Source organism: Phoxinus phoxinus, assembly GCF_949152265.1.
Source record: "Phoxinus phoxinus genome assembly, chromosome: 16".
Lineage (NCBI taxonomy): Eukaryota > Metazoa > Chordata > Actinopteri > Cypriniformes > Leuciscidae > Phoxinus > Phoxinus phoxinus.
Window position 1 is genome coordinate 26,410,221 of NC_136891.1, and position 7,864 is coordinate 26,418,084.

Sequence of the window (7,864 nt, forward strand, 5' to 3'; positions counted from 1 at the left end):
ATATGAAGTGACCGTTCTCGAAAGCGAACGTACTCGTTTACTAACGTAACCTCGGTTCCCTGAGAGTAGGGAACGAGTATTGAGTGCCTGCCACACTATTGCAATCTGTAGGATTTTGTCGCTTCAGTCGATTTAAACCGGATGTTATTGCGAAATAATGGGCTTTTATAGCATAAGCCCCGCCCATTCTGGCACCTTGCATGCTCTGGCATTTCGCCATAGGCTGTACAGTTGCCGCAGCACAGCCAATGGGCGAGCTGGACACTGCTGTGTTCGCTGTGCAGCTGCACTGCGTTTTAAAATATAGGCTTCAATATTTCTCGAGAAAAAGAGTTTCCAACTGCGTATTAGCTACGTAATACTCGTTCCCTACTTTCAGGGAACCGAGGTAATCAATAGGCCACACAGACAGCGCCTTAAACCCAATCTTTTTGAAAAGCTGGTGGTGCTGAAGGGTGTTGAATAGATGGATGTCTGAAACACACAGGTACACCACCTGGAGGAGTACACCATCAGTTATTTAAAATATAATTGACTTTGTGATATTGAGTTCTTGTTACTGAGTTCAAAGTAATGATTGTGATAAAACATAATAAAAGATGTTTGAAATTAGTTTTTTGTAGTTTTGTATTTCCTATAGGGCGGGGGAAGGGAAGAGGTATATACAATAAAAACTAAAGTTTCTAAGCAGTTGCACACATCTAAATTCTTTTTGGCATTCAGAATAGGCTCAGATAGATTTCAGCTTAATAGGGATACACCTGCACTGAATCACCAATTTCACATGTATTTTGAAAATACAAAATACTGTATTTGTATTTAAATACATTTTTCCACACAGTATTTTGTATTTGTATTTAAATACATTTTTCCACAGAGTATTTTGTATTTGTATTTTAAATACATTTCCATGTATTTATGCCCATCCCTGATCATCATAAACTTAAATTCTGTCAAGTTTGTCCAGAAATTTTACTGATAGTGTAGCCTACATGCCATCGCATGCCAAACGTTTATTTAAATGAGAAATCTAAATAAGTCTAAATCATAACAACTAGTTGTTAAAACGGTTTAAAAAAAACATGTTCAATAATCAAACATGCAATGCCTATTTTGTGATTTTGTTTAAGAAAACAAGTAAAAAAAAAATGCTACCATTTGTTTAGGCTACTTGGCATATTTGGTTTAAGGAGTGCTTTACTGATCTACATAAATGATTCACTGGAAAGGCTTGTGTGAAAACCACAAAAACAAAAGCGACAAATCTGTTTCATTTTCACTTTTATTCTTAGTTTCAATGCCGGCTGCCTGGTAAAAAATCCTTCTCTCAGAGTGGGCTCTATGGCTCTGACCTTATCTGGGTTTTTGGGGGGTTTCCCTGACAATGAGGGCTGAAGTGTTCATTGAGTGTTTTGGCATGGTCCGTTTACAGATGCTATACTGCCACCTGCAGTAGCCAATAGTTGTTGACAAGCTGCTAATTTAGCGTGCATGATCGTCTTTGAATTTTAATTACAATGATACTAGTGAGTTGTAGAGAGGAGTGAAGGACGCACCCTTTTTTTTTTTTTTTTTTTTTAAATAGGATATAGAGCAGGACATTTCTTGCATCACAAAAGAAATCCCCCAAGCCAAACTTCTTGAGTGACAGATAAAGAAAATTAAGTTCGACAGTATCAAAAGCCTTAAAAAAAGTCTAAGAAAAACATGAAGCTGTCATCTGAAAATAAATATGAATAGTCAATTAAATCTAAGACTAATCTAATGTTGTTGGAGATATGCCTCTTAGGCATAAAGCCTGATTGTGTTCCATCAATTATTGAAGCTAATACTTTTTTTAATTCTTCTAGCAAATATCAAGGCCCAAATTTTGTAATCATTGTTCAAAAGGCTAATTGGACACCAATAATCAATATAGGCTAAAGCAAATCTTTGCATGGTTTAGGGAGTAAAGTAATCAAACCTTGAGTCAAACTCCAAGGTAAGGTTTTGGCGATTATACTTTCATTAAAGGATAATTCCGGTATTTAACACCTTGAGTCTATATTGTAGTTTGTTTTGGATGAACAAGAGTGGTGGACAACATTTTTTTGACAATGGTTCCTCTCTCGAGTTTTTGACTATAAAACAATTGGCCATGGACCCATTTAACATTGGAGTCAATGGTGATGTCCGAAAATGTCATTAAAACAGCCAATAATGTTCGTTTACAAAATTGTTAAACTCACCGAGTGGTTAGTGGTGTTCGTTGATGATTATAAACAATATATCGTCGCAATATGATTCCAATCCGTTATTTTGCTATAGTGGAACTATTTTTTCAGACACTTCACAACCGTGTAACTTCCGCTCAATATTTGAATCTGAAGCGTTAGCACACTCCCGACCACTTGATGGCGATAACCGATGTTTATGTCTCGCGGGACACTCACGGTCACAGTCGAGTTCAACTTCAGATTGCACTGGTCAGTGGTCACGTCTTTCAATATGGTTAGAATTTGTGCGGTCAAAAACTGCGGTAAAAAGCTCTGCTCGCTAGCCTTATGAGAAACGGAAGCGAGCAAAAAGACTACATCGACCAAATGTAAACAGCCCCCTTTCCGTTTCCGGTAGCGCATTTATATTAACGAGCACTCAGTCCTTCAACAGAATTCAATGGGATTTTACAAAATGACGAATAAAACACGACAGAAACTGTATTTCGCAACACTTTTTGTTTCTGGAACATCAACTAACATCACTAATCACTCGGTGAGTTGCACAGTTTTGAAAACTAATGTTAAAGGTTGTTTTAATGACATTTTCGGACATGACCATTGACTCCAATGTTAAATGGGTCCATGGCCAATTCTTTTATAGTCAAAAACTCGAAAGAGGAACCATTGTCAAAAAAATGTTGTCCACCACACTTGTTCATCCAAAACAAACTACAATATAGACTCAAGGTGTTAAATACCGGAATTATCCTATAAATACCTGCAGTAAGAAGGGCGCCATCTGCTGGGAAAACAATTTATAAAACTCAGACGAAAGACCATCTGTCCCAGGTGACTTGTTGTCTTTTAACAGTTCTAAACACTGAGTGACTTCTGCAAGGGATAAGGGGTGGTCACAAAAATACCTTTCTGAGTTGTCGAGCTTAGGGGTATTATGCAGAGAATTAAAGAATATCGAAGAATCATTGTCAGCATAATCTGAGGTATATAGCTTTTTATAAAATGAGGAACATAAATCAGATATTACATGTTGATCATCACTTATAGAGTTGCCAATTTTTTATTCATTAATAGTATTATTTTTTGCGTGATACTTTTCCAGTTTGAAGAATGTTCTATTATTATCACGTGTATGGCCATCTGTCAATCTCAGAATTTAGAGAAACATTAAAGTCTCCTCCAAGTAAAATGTGAGAGTTTGGAAATTTTGTTAGCCAATACTTCAGTCTATTTTCTATTAGCAAATAATTGGATGTTTTCTAAACTAGAATTGTACCCGTAAATGTTGAATATGATTAAAACAATCTTGTTGTAACCAACCACTTGGCAGATAAAATACCCTTTTGGATCTGTATCTGTGTGTAAAATGTCACCATTATATTTGTGCTTCACTGTTAAGACTCTCCAAATGTTAAGAGATCTCCAAAAATTCTCGTAATTTGAGTGAGATTCCTAACTAAACGAGAAATCTGTATTTAGCTGTATAACAAATACAAATTACGCTTTACGTTTAGTTATATGTCCTAACCCCCTGGTGTTTAAAGAAACTACAATAACTTTTTCAAGAAAAGAAAAGGCTTATGTTACTATGGCTTACGGAACAATAAACAAACAATGTTACACTGAACACCAATTGCACCTTAAAATAAACAAAGTGTTATATGGTGGAAATTTAAGACCATATTTTTTGTGTCCCAGAAAAAAGAAAGAAGACCAGCGTGTTTATCAAAAAATAAAAGTCTTTTAAATGGCTGGTCAGTAAATATGATCTTTCAGGGAATATATTAAGCTACATCCCACATAAACGATCTTCAGTGATCAAAACTAAGGATCATGCTTCAAAACAAGGTACTAAAAAGAACCAAGAGCCTGGAAAAACACTTGGGTTATGTGTCAAAAAATAAAATAATATTTAATCCAAAAATATGTGGATCTAAGGTCGTCTCATGTACATTATTTCGGGCCATTGTCAGTTCAGATCTTCAAGTGATTTCCTTCCCATCGACAAAAGACCGTGCTCCAACAAAGTGAACAGATTTACCTTCACTACGCGCCTTACTCACCAAAGGCCACATCTTCAGCCTAGCCTCCTTGACAGGTTGAGGGGAAAGTTTTCCTCTGACATTGAGACCTCTACTGTTGACATAGAGCTAGCATACTCGTGACACGAGGCTATCAGAGCGTTATTTGGCTGTGTATCAGGGATGAGGTTCTTCTTGTTCTTGTGCATTATTTTCCTCTCAGGCGGTGACATTAGGTCGTTCTCAAAGTCATAAGAAATAGTCCGATATCAGAGGAATGCAGTTTTTCTTGAAATACCACCAAATTAGAACTTTTGTGCGGGAGCTCAGCAGTAACAGACTTACTCGGTCGCCATCTTGGCCGCTCCCCCACAATCAAAGGGTGAGAGTGAGCGTAGGTTCCGCCAAAAGGTGACCTGTGGAGGAGTGCGTGTTGTGTTCTGAACAAAACAAAGTAGCAACAAAGAACTGCGCTAAAATCTACTGAGAAAAGTTAACACTCACAGACTGATGCTCTCTCCTGCTGTTCAATAGCTTCTTCTACCAAGTGCTATAGGTGGGTAGCTTAAATACTTTACCTAGCTTTGGCCACGCCCTCCTCTTTCGCCAAACGAAACTCAAAAGTCACGACACAAACAAACACACAAAGGCCGCGTGTGTGGCGTCACATTTTACCAGAGTAAAACACAGTAAACAAAACAAAGTACAAGCTTCCCTTGGGGGCCGCCATTGTAGCAGACCATCACCTGCTGATCACCAGCGAATAACTTTACATCTGAGGCGTTTAAAGACTCCATTTGTCCATTATTTATTTCTAAAGAATTACGACAATTTATAAAAGGCTCCATTACATTTATCTTACGTTATGGCCCCGTAGAAGCAGTTTTTGTAAAAATAGGCTAAAGATTGCGTCATAACCACTCGACTCTCTGTTGCACAGTCGAGAAATTACCTTATAGACAGGCGGAGAAGCTCGCAAGCAATCGGGGGGACGTGGAGGCATAAAGTCTGATAAAGTCAAGGGAGAAGCCCATAGGGAGTCATAAAGTTGATCCTGCTGCTAGCTCATGGACAGCTAATACTCACGCTCTCCGTCTCTGCGAGATTCGGAAGGGAATGATACAGATTTCTCTCGGCACAGCTACTAGAAGACTTACATCTGTCAGACAGGTTGCTCACGTCACATCTACGTCGTCAAGCTCAGTTTGAGCCTGCGCAGTTTGCCCAGCCATCAGCAAGTGAGTGCTTCTAATTGGCTTCACTTTTCTCCGTTGAAACCTATGGGGTCGCTGTGTCCATCTTATATACTGTCTATGGTTGAAACCTATGGGGTCGCTGTGTCCAGTTTATATACTGTCTACGATTCGAAGGCCAGTTGCGTCATCGCGGCGCGACAAAGGCTTCAGTAAATTCACTGTGCTTGTGCCTACTAAGGACCAGCAGGCTGACACGGTGGCCCGTTTTCTGGTGAATGAGTGTTTTTTTTTCCAAATTTGAATCTCAGTTAATACAGCAGTTGTGTAGTCTCTATCAGGTGAGTAAGTCTCGCACCACCCCTATCATCCGGCCGGCAACGGCCAATGTGAGAGATTCAATCGAACATTACACAACTTGCTGCGAACTTTGTCCCCTGAGAGAAAGAGGGATTAGGCATCTTGTTTACTGCAAGTTCTGTTTTGTTATAATACTACTCCGCATCAGGCCACGGGAGAGTCCCCATATTTCCTTATGTTTGGGCAGGAGCCCAGGTTGCCCATCGACTTTTTGCTCGGTAGAGTACAAGAGCCAGTTGCAGGTAGAGTGTATCAGTGGGTTGAGGAGCACCAGGCACGTTTAAGGGTTGCCTTTGAGGGTGCATGAGACAGCCTGCAGGTTGCCACAAACCGACGCAAGGTTAAACATGATCGGCGGGTCAAGGAACTGCCGTTGTATGAAGGTCAGTTGGTTTACCTGCGTGATCACAGGGTCGTCATAAGATCCATGATCTGTGGAGTTCGACTTTATACTGGGTTGTTAAGGCCCTACAGGTTGGTGGATCTGTGTATACGATAGCTCCAGAGCATGATCGGGAGAAGGTACGTCACGTCCATCTGTCATCTTTGAAACCCAAAGCCCAGGGAGAGTTGGCACTCGATCTTCCTGAGGTTCGGGTTGAATCGCCAGTTGAGGTGACAATCGAGGAGGAGCCAATAAAGGAGACTTGGTTTATGTTGTATCAGAAATTCCGACAGTAGCCCGGGGGGTACTTTGAGTATGTCTCCTTTGGGGCCGTTATGTTTCTGTTTTCGGTGCGGTTGATTCAGTGGAGAGACGTTGCAGTGGGTTTCTCGTCGGGACTTTGGCGGCTATATTCCCGTCTGCTGACGGCACTCATATTTGTACAACATTGGGCCGCAGCTTCTCCCGTTATGCGGCGCTGCGCTGGCCAGACTACTAGGATGTATAGTATCCGTGAACTAGATCAGCGTGCTGCCGTATTGTACTCGTTTTATGCTACCAGTGTGTTATTTCAGCGCTAGACGCTCTGAATACCAGCCGAACGGTGGCCGGGCATGCTACAGATTCAGCACGGCGTGGCCTTCTCTCTCTCTCCGAGGCCTCAAATGGTTTGGATGACAATCCAACAGTCACAATTGTGTTTGTCTTTTTCTTTTGCAGATCCATTTCAGTGGATTCGTTATTTTCTTTATTATTTTTGTGAAACAAAGCTTATGTGAAACTGTTTTCTATTGGTGCAGATCAGTTTCTTTGAATTTATTTATTTTCTTGTGTTAGCCAGGTTTCTGTGAACCTGTTGCTTTTGGCAATCCAACGTTTGTCTATTGAGAACCTAGCTTCTCTTTTTGCTACTTTAGGTTTCTGTGAACTGGTTGTTATTTATGATTGTATGGTTTATTTATTTTTTGGTTAAGGATACGTGTGTATATGTTTGTATGTCTAAATTGTAGTTTTGCTTCCTTTCCAGACATTGGGGTGACCAGTGATTCATGTGTGTGGACGAGTCCTTTCTCTCTCTTTGGTGGCGGTTTCTTCTGCATGCAGTGTCCCACATTTGGGGGTGAAGTGTGAGTGCACATGTGTTTGCTGTGTTTACAGAGAGCAAGCCCCAGCTCTGGAGTGGAGGCATTGTTTGTGTAGTATATTTTTATATCTGGTTTTTCATATGTTATTGAAAGGTTTCCAATAAACCCCTTTTTTTTGTATTTCACCTTTGTTTCGAGTCCTGACTCAGCTGTAACCGAACCTGTGTGTTTTAATGATTCATATAAGGGCGAATCCCCGGTAAATTGGCCACCGTGTGGTGTAGTGGGGTATCCTTAGAGGTGTAGATCGAAAGTCTGCCCTCTGTAGGTGGGTTGCTGTTATAGGCAATTACCTGGTTTAAAACAAAAAATTCTAACCCTGAGAGTAACCACCACGTCGCCACATAAAGAAAACTATTACTCTTCTTATATTATTAGTCATCATTTTGTTGTTGTACACCTTTCAAATGACTCTTCACAAAACATTTCTTATTTTTTCTTAATGTATACAACTTTTTAAACTCTTCAATGCACCTTTAACCTCGACTATCCACCTTATATTAACCCAGTAATGCGGAAGTAACCCCGCTAACTGGAAACATTC